This window comes from Salvelinus sp. IW2-2015, linkage group LG35 (genome assembly GCF_002910315.2).
Source record: "Salvelinus sp. IW2-2015 linkage group LG35, ASM291031v2, whole genome shotgun sequence".
In the NCBI taxonomy this organism is placed as follows: Eukaryota; Metazoa; Chordata; class Actinopteri; order Salmoniformes; family Salmonidae; genus Salvelinus; species Salvelinus sp. IW2-2015.
In genome coordinates this window covers 12,570,804-12,584,908 of record NC_036874.1, presented here as the reverse complement: position 1 = coordinate 12,584,908, position 14,105 = coordinate 12,570,804, and positions in this window count along the sequence as shown.

The window sequence follows — 14,105 nt, the reverse complement described above, 5'->3', positions numbered from 1 at the left end:
ACTAATATACCAAGCCCTCAACCACACACACGCGGGAACCACCTGCTGTAAAACTGATTAGTAAAGCGTTGTTCTCCTGGTCCTGGAATAAATGGCTGATTGGATGCTTAATGAGAAAGGGAGTGAGGGCATGTAGAGGTTAGACAACTGTTTCTATTGATACTTTTCCTTTTATGAACTCATTTGTACGTTTTCTCAGTTTAAAGATACATTTCCCTTCCCTAGAATAAAGACAATGGAACATTATTGAGAAATGATCATTATCATATGCCTTCTGTTATCAGAATGTTTGATTGTGGAAATCTTCTCTYCTTCTGTTTGTGTGCTAGCCAGTTTTTTCGCTGTTCCTGTGCTGCAATAGAAAATGCAAGCCTCTTCACGTAGCAAGTAATAGCTCATAATATATGTAGGTGTGGACCTCCGCTTTTAGTTGGCTCCGCCAGGTATGTCCCTGTCCAGGTGGCAACCTGTTTGAGTTGGCTTTGTAGGCCTACCTCTGGAGGGTGCTGATGTTGTAAAGCAAACAATCATTAAGCAACAGACTAGGAAGAGGTAGACTAAATAGCAGGAACATGGTTTTCAACAGATGCTCACCATCCATCTGTTATGACAAGCGGCACTGCTAATTACGCTAGCGGAGACGTCTATTGCGTTTTAATGGCCTGCACGCAGCTGATCTTCCAGGCCCGCTCACATATGTGTTACGAGTGAACCCCGAGCCTTGACTTGTGAATAAATCACAGGAGAAGCAGCCCTGACAGCCTTGCCCTCCACTCCTTTCACAGGAAAGACAGCCCTGGGAAAAGCAGACAGCGTAGCCTACAAAATGTAATATGGATACGAGAGTTGGCAGAGAGAAACATGAGCGAACGCAACATACTGTTAGGAGGCTAAGAAATGCAAAGAGTGGGCGGAAGAGAGAAATAGAGAGAAGTTGGAGTGGAGCTAAATGGATTGTGGGAGAAAGATAAAGTGAGAGAAGAGGGGAACAGGGAATGGAAATTAGAGAGAACGTGAGGGAGAAACAAAAAAAGAGCGTGAAGGAAAAGGAGAAGATAAGTGGAGAGTAGGTGAGAGACATGAGGAGAGAGGCTTGGAGCGACAGAGAAACACCCAATGCCTGTTCCACTTGGCTCCAGTTCTTCTCTCCCCACAGTGATTTAATGGCGGTGTCGCCCGCCATCCCTTCTATAAGCCCAATGCTTTATCCCAGCAGTCAGTCCAAAGGTGATGAACGACCTGTTGTGGTTGTATTGCCGGCATGTCTGCAGCTGGACCCCCTCAGAGAACAAATCATTACCTACCCAAACAACCATCCCCAGCATAACACAGACAGATAGCAAAACAACCATAGTGGTCTGATAGCCAATACACCTGGCAATCATTCAACTATGAATAGTTGCTAACTGTATGTTTCACTACGTGGTCATGCATATTCATCAAACATAAGTCAACAGCCATTTACTCTACAGCATTAGCGTTGGACTCTGACATGGCCCCTATACATTTGTTTTTCAAATGTACCGACCATGTAAAATATCTGTCAGGGTCTATTAGGCAGGAAAAGATGGCCTCCACAATCCTATTTATTACCGCAGTTGACTATACAGTCCGGTCACCACAACATGCATCCCCCTTCATTTTTTAAATATTCTATGTGTGCCTGGCAGTTCCATAACATTTTTGAGATGGGTTGTCATTTCAGTTATAGGTTCAGCCAACATTAATTCATAGCATTCATGACCCCATCAATATGAGAATCCAATGTTGAGAAGAAAAAAAAAGTACTGACTTAATGTCACGTTTCTGACCTTATTTCCTTTGTTTAGTCTTTATTTAGTTGGTCAGGACGTGAGCTGGGTGGGTATTATCTATGTTGTCTGTTTCTATGTGGGGKTTCTTGTTTGGCCTGATATGGTTCTCAATCAGAGGCAGGTGTTAGTCATTGTCTCTGATTGGGAACCATATTTAGGTAGCCTGTTTTGTAGTGTGTTTTGTGGGTGATTGTTCCTGTTCGTGTGTTCCTGTTTTGTCTGTGTTCACTAGTTCGGGACTGTAAGCTTCGTTGGTTTTTCGTCTGTTTATTGTTTTGTTATATATTGAAAAGTATTCAAATAAATATGGATACGTACCACGCTGCGCWTTGGTCCTCCTCTCCTTCCACCGACGAAAGCCGTTACACTTAATGTTAAAATGTTTGATTCTGTTTGGCTCTTTGTGAGAAATACCTATAGTGCTCTTTTGCAAACCTTATATGCATAACCCACATGGGGTTTTATGAAAGTTTCCATACGTTGGAGACTTGTGGATAGTTTATAAAGCCCAATTCTGGACGCATCCCCATGGAGTAGCACTGTACCCATGTTTTTCAATATTTGGTCGAATTCACCGAAGCTCAAGGCTGCAGCCATAGCTTGGCAGTTTCTTGTTATTGAAAAAGTAGCACATCTGGTGTCTGTGAAAATAATATCCCATTGTGCTCAAGGAGCCAATCCAACGTCTCTCCTGTACTCTGGAGAGATGATAATAACCATAATGAAAGATATAGCTGTAAGGTCTTTTAACAGCATCTCCATCGAGGAAGCAGCACAGGCCTGGACTACTGCTTTACAACTGTTTTCCAGTTAGAGCAACAGTCAAWAGAGAAAATATCAGCTTTCTGTCAGATAAACAAGAACATGCAAACAGCGGAGTCATTGGAGAAGCCAGGATTTCCCAATGCTTTTAGAACACAACAAGGATAAACTTCACGTAACACAGACAGTACTCTAAAACTTGGGCAAAGTGCTTGTTTGATTTGGTATATTCTATCAGACTCCCCACAGGGCAAACACTGGTTGAATCAACGTMGTTTCCACGCTGAACCAATGTGGAATAGACGTTGAATTGGCATTTGTGTCCAGTGGGTCTTGTGTGATAAAGTGTACAATAATTACTACTCGTAAAAAGAAAAACTAGTTTCATCGAAAAACAAATCAAGGCATAATAATCATAATCAAGGAACACACTTATGTGGGTTAATGAAGCCTGAAATGTAAGACTATTATTGCGGGATTAATACATCTGGGATTTGAGTGTGTTTGTGTCGGTGCTCATAACTTCACATTGTGTGCACAGTCTCTCAGAACAAAAACAAATCCTTGATTTGAACAACCAGACGTTCATTATTACAGCACTCTGACAATCTGTCTATTGAGCTGAAACAATGTCTCTATAAAGCTCATCGAAGGCCTGTGGAGTCCATTTATACAATAAGTCAGGGGTAGGCAACCCTGTTCCTGGAGTGGCACAGGTGCTGCAGGATTTTGTCCCAACTAGGCACCACACCTGATCAACTGAGCTAATTGATCAGTTCAGTGATTGCCTAAATTCAACACACCTGGTCTTCCAGCTTGGTTAAATCAAAAACATGAAGTGCCTGCGGCACTCTAGAAGCCGCGTTGCCCTAAGTCATCCTAAACACGATGCAATATCAGAATATTAGTACCAAAGACATCCTTGACTGGAAATGCATACCAATTTGTCTCTGACCCCACTGGGCTTCAAATATGAAAATGCGAGACACTGAAGCAGAAAACAATAGGATACAACAAGGTCAGAGCTCCAATTGAGCACATCATTGCTTAATTGACTTTGCTTAATGTCTTCGTAACTGTCCATTCCAACTCACCCAAGTGCTTTTTAGCCAGCTACTGTGAAGCCAGAATTTGCCAAAAGTGGCCTATGGAAGTTTGAGACTTTAGGAAATATCTTACCTTCACTTTATTGTTGCAAATTTCAGATTTCAGGATATAATATTTCACTGTAATTTTCTGTTTTGAAGATCTGTGACAATAAAATAATATGCATATGAGCTACCTGTTTGCCATAAGATACTAGTTTTATGAAGCATTGAATTCACCACACGTCTGTCCTCACTTTGGCCCCTGGGTGCAATTACTCAAAGACACTGTGCTCATTTGATTAGTCCTGTGTGACAGATGGGGCCTACTCAGTGAACGGGGCCACATTATTTATGGAAATGACTTCACGGGCAATTAACATCAGAAATTTGAATGTGGGCTGCAAGTCATCACAATAATTTTTGTTTTTGTGATTCATAACGACAAAAAAATTATAATATCTAATAAAAACATGGTTGTTTGTTCTAACAAGTGGGAAAAAACAGGGATAATTAACACTCTTAATGTGATAATGATGTATGGTTTGCATATGCTTTTAAAAGTGCCAATCAATAAACTGTAAAGACTCATTCTTTCATATGGAACTTCTAAACAATTACTTTTACATGTTTGACCCCAGAAAGCTCGGCCATTAACTAGGTCTACGTGCCAAATGGCATCATTTTACTACCGGGTCAAAAGTAGTGCACTATAAAGGAAATAGGACATCAAAATACTCCGTATGATTTTATTACAAGTATGCAACGCTAGCTGTCATTATATTTTACTTAACCTTGTGAAATGTGGTGCATTATACATTCCTTTACAATTCATGAGATGAGACGAAGTACTCCAGCTGTGGAACAACATGCAATCACAAGCTTTAGTACAACAACCATAGAGACATCAGCTTTAGTACAACCACCATAGAGACATCAGCTTTAGTACAACCACCATAGAGACAACAGCCTTTACGTACAACACATAGAGAGCATCAGCATTAGTACAACCACACCATAGAGACATCAGCTTATGTACAACCACCATAGAGACATCAGCTTTAGTACAACACATAGAGACATACTTAGATGCAACGGTCCCGTGTGGCTCAGTTGGTAGAGCATGGCGCTTGCCGCCAGGGTTGTGGGTTCATTCCCCACGGGGGGACCAGGGTGAATAATGTATGAACTTTCCAATTTGTAAGTCGCTCGTGGATAAGCGTCTGCTAAATGACTTAAATGTAAATGTAGTACAAACACCATAGAGACATCAGCTTTAGTACAACCACCATAGAGACATCAGCTTTAGTAAACCACATGAGACATCACTTAGTACAACCACCATAGAGACATAGCATTAGTACCACCATAGAGACATCAGCTTTAGTCACAACCACCATAGAGACATCAGCTTTAGTACAACCACCATAGAGACATCAGCTTTTAGTACACCACCATAGAGACATCAGCATTAGTACAAACCATAGAGACATCAGCTTTAGTACAAACCCATAGAGACCATCAGCTTTAGTACAAACACATAGAGACATCAGCTTTAGTACAACCACATAGGACATCAGGCATTAGTACAACCACCATAGAGAATCAGCTTTTAGTACAACCACCATAGAGACATCAGCTTTAGTACAACCACCATAGAGCATCAGCTTTAGTACAACACCATAGAGACATCAGCTTTAGTACAACCACCATAGAGACATCAGCTTTAGTACAACCATACAGCATAGACAACACATAGAGACATCAGCTTTAGTAACACCACATAGAGACATCAGCTTTAGTACAACCACCATAGAGACATCAGCTTAGTACAACCACCATAGAGACATCAGCATTAGTACAACCACCATAAGAGACATCAGCTTTAGTACAACCACCATAGAGACATCAGCTTTAGTACAACCACCATAGAGACATCAGCTTTAGTACAACCACCATAGAGACATCAGCATTAGTACAACACCTAGAGACATCAGCTTTAGTAACCACTCATAGAGCATCAGTTTAGTACAACCACCATAGAGACATCAGCATTTAGTACAACCACCATGAGACATCAGCTTTAGTACAACCACCATAGAGACTCAGCATTAGTACAACCACCATAGAGACATCAGCTTTAGTACAACACCATAGAGACATCAGCATTAGTACAACCACCATAGAGACATGCAGCAGTTAGTACAACACCATAGAGACCAGCTTTAGTACAACCACATAGAGACATCAGCATAGTACAAACCCATAGAGACATCAGCTTTAGTAACAACACCTAAGAGAACATCAGCTTTAGTACAACCACATAGAGACATCAGCTTTAGTACAAACCACCCATAGAGACATCAGCTTAGTAAACCACCATAGAGACATCAGCTTTAGTACAACACCATACGAGGACATCAGCATTAGTACAACACCACTAAGAGACATCAGCTTTAGTAAAAACACCATAAGAGACCAACAGGTTTAGTACCCCACCATAGAGACATCAGCATTAGTAAACACCAAGAGACATCACTTTAGTGCCCACATAGAGACATCAGCATTTAGTACAACCACCATAGAGACTCAGCTTTAGTACAACCACATAGAGACATCAGCTTTAGTAACCACCATAGAGACATCAGCATTAGTACAACCACCATAGAGACATCAGCTTTAGTACAACCACCATAGAGACATCAGCATTTAGTCAACACCATAGAGACATCAGCATTAGTACAACCACCATAGAGACATCGCTTTAGTACAACACACCATAGAGACATCAGCTTTAGTACAACCACCATAGAGACATAGATTTAGTAACACCACCATAAGACACTCAGATTAGTACAACCACCATAGAGACATCAGCATTAGTACAACCACCATAGAGACATCAGCTTTAGTACACCACCATAGAGACATCAGCTTTAGTATGCAACGGTCCCGTGTGGCTCAGTTGGTAGAGCATGGCGCTTGCAACGCCAGGGTTTGGGTTCATTCCCGGGGGACCAGGGTGAATATGTATGAATTTCCAATTTGTAAGTCGCTCTGGATAAGAGCGTCTGCTAAATGACTTAAATGTAAATGTAGTACACCACATAGACATCAGCTTTAGTAAACCACATAGAGACATCAGCTTAGTAACACCATGAGACATAGCTTAGTACAACCACCATAGAGCATCAGCTTTAGTACAACCACCATAGAGACATCAGCTTTAGTACAACACCATAGAGACATCAGCTTTAGTACAACCACCATAGAGACATCAGCATTAGTACAACCACCATAGAGACATCAGCTTAGTACAACCACCATAGAGACATCAGCTTTAGTACAACCACCATAGAGACATACACTTGTACAACACCATAGAGACATCAGCTTTAGTACAACCACCATAGAGACTCAGCTTTAGTACAACCACCATAGAGACATCAGCTTTAGCAACCACCATAGAGACATCAGCATTAGTACAACCACCATAGGACATAGCTTAGTCCACCATAGAGACATCAGCATTAGTACAACCACCATAGAGACATCAGCTTTAGTACAACCACCATAGAGACATCAGCATTAGTACAACCACCATAGAGACATCAGTTTAGTCCTTACCAGGGTCATGCAAGCACAACATGCTTCAATCACTATTTGAGATATGTTTTCTCATGCTCATTGAATTTGTGTGTCCAACATCAGGTACGTTGCTGTTACTATACTCAGGAGCAACCGCAGAGCACAAGGCTTACTGAGGTCAAACAAAGGAAGAAAATATAATATTATTAATCAACAATATACAAGTCTAATAGGGAATCAAATATGTACTTCTAATGTGTAATCAAACATTTTATTTAGTAAGATATAGGGCAATATTTCACAGCATAAACATCCCCCTATTGGTTAGGTCATTAATTATTCGCACAATAAAAAACAACTAGTCAGTCCCCTTTTGTTGGCATAGTCTGGATTTTCAATCTGTAGATGCTCCACAGACGGTCTTACTACCAACAAACTATCTGTTGATAAGCAACTGCTTGCTAAGGTTAGGGTTAGGTTTAGAATAAGGGTTAGGATTAAGGTTAGAGCTAGGGTTAGGGTTAGTACATAGTTAGTTGAAATGTTACTGATAGTCTGTAGAGCATCTACAGATGGAGAATCCAAATAGTGTTAGCCTACCAAATAGTCTGTCAAAAAATTGGTCAGCATGTCTTAACTTGCATTATACATCATTTAGTTATTTGTTAATAGACAGATTGATAATTAAAATAAATCAGGAAGGCGCACAAGAGAAAAAGCTGTTAAAGGGGTATAAAACGTATTTGTGCAATACGACTTTGTTTGGAACGGTACCCAGCTGCCTCTCAATTACAATTAGCTTAATTGAGGCCCATTTTGTTTTATGAATTGAGGGTTTCAATCACTCCAAAGTGCGACGATTGAAAGAGCCCAACTGTCAATCAACAGTGGCGGCCCATAATTGCCGTCTGCTTTCGCACAGAAGAGTTTTCCTATTATTATTCCCCTTCATCAGGAATATACTGCTTTCAAAGCACTACCTGGCTCTTTCGATTAGCACACTCTTGTTTTTCAAACCATGCCTGCCTTCTCCACCCACTTCTGCAACAAACTCCCAGAGCTGCGATCGTTAATGACCTAGAAAGTCCCTGAGACTTACTGTATACGCAAAAGTGCATGCAACTGCACTWGCACCGGAAGATTACTTCGAAGCCACTTGAAGCTAAAAATCGAGGAAAACGCCCTAAGGTATACATTTGGTCTTACTTCGTTTCATACCAGTGACTTCATAATCTGCCTTGCAATCTGCTGTGTACAGTTAGCCATCTAGAAATCAACGATAACGATACGAAAAGGATGGGAAAACATAAAATCCCAGCTATGATTCAGATCTGAAGAAGGATAGTCCTCATTACGCTTTGGCCATTSTGATATGCAAAAGTGGCTCAAGTAACATTAAAAAGCAATAATGCCAGCTCTTTGGCTTTGCATCATATATTCATTATGGACTTTAATGATAAGGAAGGAGAGTGGAAAAAAGAAGTCCTGCAAATCCTAGGCTCACCATAGAGCAGCAAGTATGCCCCAGTCGTCATCTAGCTTTAGTTAATCAGTGGTATCACTTACAAATTAACAAAGCACAATAGCAATCAGTCTTGATGTTATAACACCACAGAACATAATAGAGCAATAAGCAGAACATTACTTTAGCATATTGCTACAGATGGGCTTGATAACACCACACTGAAAGTAAATTGCAAGCATATCATATACAATATCAACGGGAATCCCTTTGTGAATCCTACTGATTTGGATTTTGAATAAAAAATAATATGTAGGATAAACACAACAGTAGACATGGTAACATTCCGTTCACCTGATACATCATAAAGGTGTCTAGTGCAGAATTAATTCTCCGTGTATTACGGTGTCCGTACAAGGACGCCACGTTCATGGAAGTTGTGACTCTTTCCTGATATGGACGCCGTAGAGGAATAACCTCTGACCGATGCTCTGAATAACCTCTGACAGGTGCTGACAGAGCCAGAGAGGTTCTGCCTACCAACCTGCTCATCAGTCAATAGGGCTCTTGCATTCTGACTATAAGATGTTCTGGTCCCCCCCCTTGTTCACTAAACACTAAATCAAGCCATTCCGAAGGTTTTTCCTCCAGGTGTGAATCAGCTATTCATACTGTAGCACACAAGTGCAAAAATAACTATTACACCTGCAGATGCAGGTGAAATGATGATCTGCCAAATGAATAACTAATTAATAAAAACTGCTCTCAGGTGGCTGCTATTGGACGGTAACGGAAGCAGGTGGAGGGCCATTGGTCAAATACCAGGGGGAAGGAGTCCTTGGAAAAGAACCCAGACATGAATCATGCAAATGTTTCTTTCATCAAATTGCCACCGAAGAGAGCAGGGGAGGCACAGGCACAGGACAGCTTGGAGGCTCAGAAAGGCTGGCGGCAGGCCCAATGTCCACAACTAACTCTATGTATCTCATCTCTGGAGTCGTCTGGTTAGTCCAAAAAAAATTGGGATGCAGAACTGATATTATTATGGTCGCAGTGGGAATTTGTGTTTGAATGGGAGTTCACTGACTATTTGGGTTGAGATTCATTGCATGGTGGCTGATTTTTGGTACAGGGACTGGGCAACAGATGTACAATTACAGATCCAGAATGAAAACCATTGAAAATGCAGTGCAATGGTCTCCCATGTGTCTAATATTGTATGAATGTATTTTTAGGTACCGCCGAACTGATTTCTGGATGACCGTGGGTATTGAGGTGTAACTTCACTACAGAAACAAACCGCACCCCTTTGGAGGTAACTCAAAACAAAAGGTTTCAACTCTAGACCAACCTTGGCATGTATACTTCTGTAGAACTCTTTGACATTTCGTGGGGGAACTTTTAACCTTCAAACTACCAAGAATAAACTATTAGATAAAGCAACAATCATTGCAAAATATCTACTTAATTCTTATCAAAGCATCATTAGACATCAGAACAGCCTCAATTCGTYGGGCATGGACTCTACAAGGTGTCGAAAGCGTTCGACAGGGATGATGGCCCATGTTGACTCCAATGCTTCACACAGTGTCAAGTTGGCTGGATGTCCTTTGGGTGGTGGACCATTCTTGATACACACGGGAAAATGTTGAGCATGAAGAACCCAGCAGCGTTGCAGTTCTTGACACACTCAAACCGGTAGACCTGGCACCTACTACTATACCCCGTTCAAAGGCACTTCAATATTTTGTCTTGGCCATTAACACTCTGAATGGCACACATACACAATCCACGTCTCAATTGTCTCAAGGCTTAAACATCCTTCTTTAACCTGTCTCGTCCCCTTCAGCTACACTGATTGAAGTGGATTTAACAAGTGATAATAAGGGATCGTACAGTAGCTTTCTCCTGAATTTACCTGGTCAGTCTATGTCATGGAAAGAGCAGGTGTTCATAATGTTTTGTACACTCAGTGTATGTTATCTGAAATAAAGAAATTATACAAAAGGAAAATAAAATGTTTTTTTATGTGCAAGTAGAGATACTGGTGTGCAAAGGAGCAAAAAATCGAAATAAAATAAGTAACAATATGGGGATGAGGTAGTTGGATGGGCTATTTACAGATGGGTTATGTACAGGTGCAATGATCTGTAAGCTGCTCTGATATCTCATGCTTAAAGTTAGTGTGGGAGATATGAGTCTGCAGCTTCAGTAATTTTTGCAATTCGTTCCAGTCATTGGCTGCAGAGAACTGTAAGGAAAGGCGGCCAAAGTTGGAATTGGCTATGGGAATGACCAGTGAAATATACCTGCTGGAGCCCGTGCTACGGGTGGGTGCTGCTATGGTGACCAGTGAGCTGAGATAAGGCTGGGCTTTACCTAGCAAAGACTTGTAGATGACCTGGAGCCAGGGGGTTTGGCGACAAATATGAAGTGAGGGCCAGCCAACGAGAGCGTACAGGTCGCAGTGGTGGGTAGTATATAGGGCTTTGGTGATGAAACGGATGGCACTGTGATAGACTGCATCCAATTTGCTGAGTAGAGTGTTGGAAGCTATTTTGTAAATGACATCACCGAAGTCAAGGATCGGTAGGATGGTCAGTTTTACGAGGGTATGTTTGGCAGCATGAGTGAAGGATGCTTTGTTGCGAAATAGGAAGCTGATTMTAGATTTAATTTTGGATTGGAGATGCTTAATATGAGTCTGGAAGGAGAGTTTACAGTCTAACCAGACACCTAGGTATTTGTAGTTGTCCACATATTCTAAGTCGGAACCGTGCAGTGTAGTGATGCTAGTCGGATGGGCAGGTGCGGGCAGCGATTGGTTGAAGAGCATGCATTTAGTTTTACTTGCATTTAAGAGCAGTTGGAGGCCACAGAAGGAGAGTTGTATGGCATTGAAGCTCGTCTGGAGGTTAGATAACACAGTGTCTAAAGAAGGGCCAGAAGTATACAGAATGGTGTCGTCTGCGTAGGGGTGGATCAGAGAATCACCAGCCGCAAGCGCGACATCATTGGTGTATACAGAGAAAAGAGTCGGCCTGAGGATTGAACCCTGTGCCACCCCCATAGAGACTGCCAAAGGTCTGGACAAAAGGCCCTCCGATTTGACACACTGAACTCTGTCTGAGAAGTAGTTGGTGAACCAGGCGAGGCAGTCATTTGAGAAACCAAGGCTGTTGAGTCTGCCAATAAGACTGCAGTGATTGACAGAGTCGAAAGCCTTGGCCAGGTCGATGAATACGGCTGCACAGTATTGTCTTTTGTCGATGGTGGTTATGATATCGTTTAGGACCTTGAGCGTGACTGAGGTGCACCCGTGACCAGCTCGGAAACCAGAGTACATAGTGAGAAGGTACGGTGGGATTCGAAATGGTCGGTGATCTGTTTGTTAACTTGGCTTTCGAAGACCTTAGTAAGGCAGGGTAGGATGGATATAGGTCTGTAACAGTTTGGGTCTAGAGTGTCTCCCCTTTGAAGAGGGGGATGACCGCAGCAGCTTTCCAATCTTTGGGGATCTCAGACGATACAAAAGAGAGGTTGAACAGGCTAGTAATAGTAATTGCAACAATTGCGGCAGATAATTTTAGAAAGAGAGGGTCCAGATTGTCTAGCCCATCTGATTTGTGGGGGTCCAGATTTTGCAGCTCTTTCAGAACATCAGCTATCTGGATCTGGGTGAAGGAGAAATGGGGGAGGCTTGGGCAAGTTGCTGTGAGGGGTGCAGAGTTGTTGACCGGGGTAGGGGTAGCCAGGTGGAAAGCAAAGTGAGATTAAGATATATATACAAAAAAAGACTGGCTATTTACAAGGGATAAGACACGGGATAAGATAAAGACAGATATACACGTCCTGCTGTGCAGCCATCTTGGATTGATCAAATATGTTGCTGCTACTATTTTTTTAAATCTTGCTGCTCAGCCACTTTACCCCTGATTGTATGCATATAACTACCTCGTCTACCACTATCGTTATTGATCCTGTTCGTGTACATACTGTATGTTATTTTATTTATATTGACATTCTGATCTTGCTACTATGCAAGTAACCATTTGGCTGTACCATTTACACCTTCTGTAGAGACCCATCCACTTAGCAAGACTTAGCAAAATATTAATATAAAAAAATGAATATAGATACAGTATGTGTGGTTGTAACATGACTTTGTGACATACCACACAGACTCACTAAACACAAATGCTTTGTTTGTAAATTATGTCTCTGATTGGGAGTGTTGGAGTGTGCCCCTGGCTATCCGTCAACTTTACTAGTTTAAGTTTACTTTTACTAGTCTTTTTTAGTCTTAATCTTTACTACACTACTCACTGTTTAGCACATGACCTCACATGTATATCCTTAAAGAGATGGGTGGGGCTGACTTAAGAGGRTGTGAACAATGCTGAAGGAGCGCTCTCCAGTAGGTACCAAAACATTCAATGGCCCTTTTCTCAAAAGAGATTTTACAAGTGTATCAACTTTCAAAGCAGGATTTCTTTCCCATTGTTCCTCAAAAATGCAGTGTATGATATATATTTTGTAGCTCTGAGTTTCTACTTTTAACCAATGTAAAAATAAAAAWWWWTTTTTTTTTTTGCTACATAAGACCGAGTCCAGGTGGTGAGTCACATATCTCTATAGTTGATCTGTCTACCTGGTCAAAATCACTGATTCAGATCCCCCTCCAGAGAAACCTAGATTTAAGTAAAGGTCCTATCTATACCATTTCTATAGGCAGAATTATGTATTTGTGGTTGGGGTCAAAATGGCCACAAAGGAGTTACATTTTTAAAAACAAAGTTCACAGTGATACAGAAACACCCAAAAATTATTTAGATGTATTATGAACAAGTTGATTGACAAAGTCATGAAAAAAAATGAAAAAATGTAATAAACCACCTTTGGGCTATGAAATCTACAATATACCTCTTGGGTCAAAATGATCCTAGTCGATAGTTTGTGGGTTACAAAGATGATAAGATTTCTCCAGAGCTCCACTCAGGGCTCAGCATCTGTACATAGATTACTGCTGCTCCTCAGTTGAAGAGGTCCATGTAACTATTTAGAGTCTAGACATAATGCCAGCACACAATTCAAACTAACCCTGCAAATGCTCATGTWAAACCATGGTTAAGTGTTATTCTTCTCAAGGATGTGGTGCTCAATGCTGTTCGACCCTGGTTGAATCATTAGAAATGCAATAAGTGACTACAACAACCTTTAAATCAGGCATAGCCTGCCTATTATCCTGTAAAACACAACAGAATCTCTGAGCAATGAGTTTCATTTGAATCAATATTGTGAGACAGCCAGGAAACACTGCACAGACAAAAACACCTTTCAGTTTAAACAATTATCCTGTTAACATATTTTGTATTCTAGAGAGTCGTCAGTCTA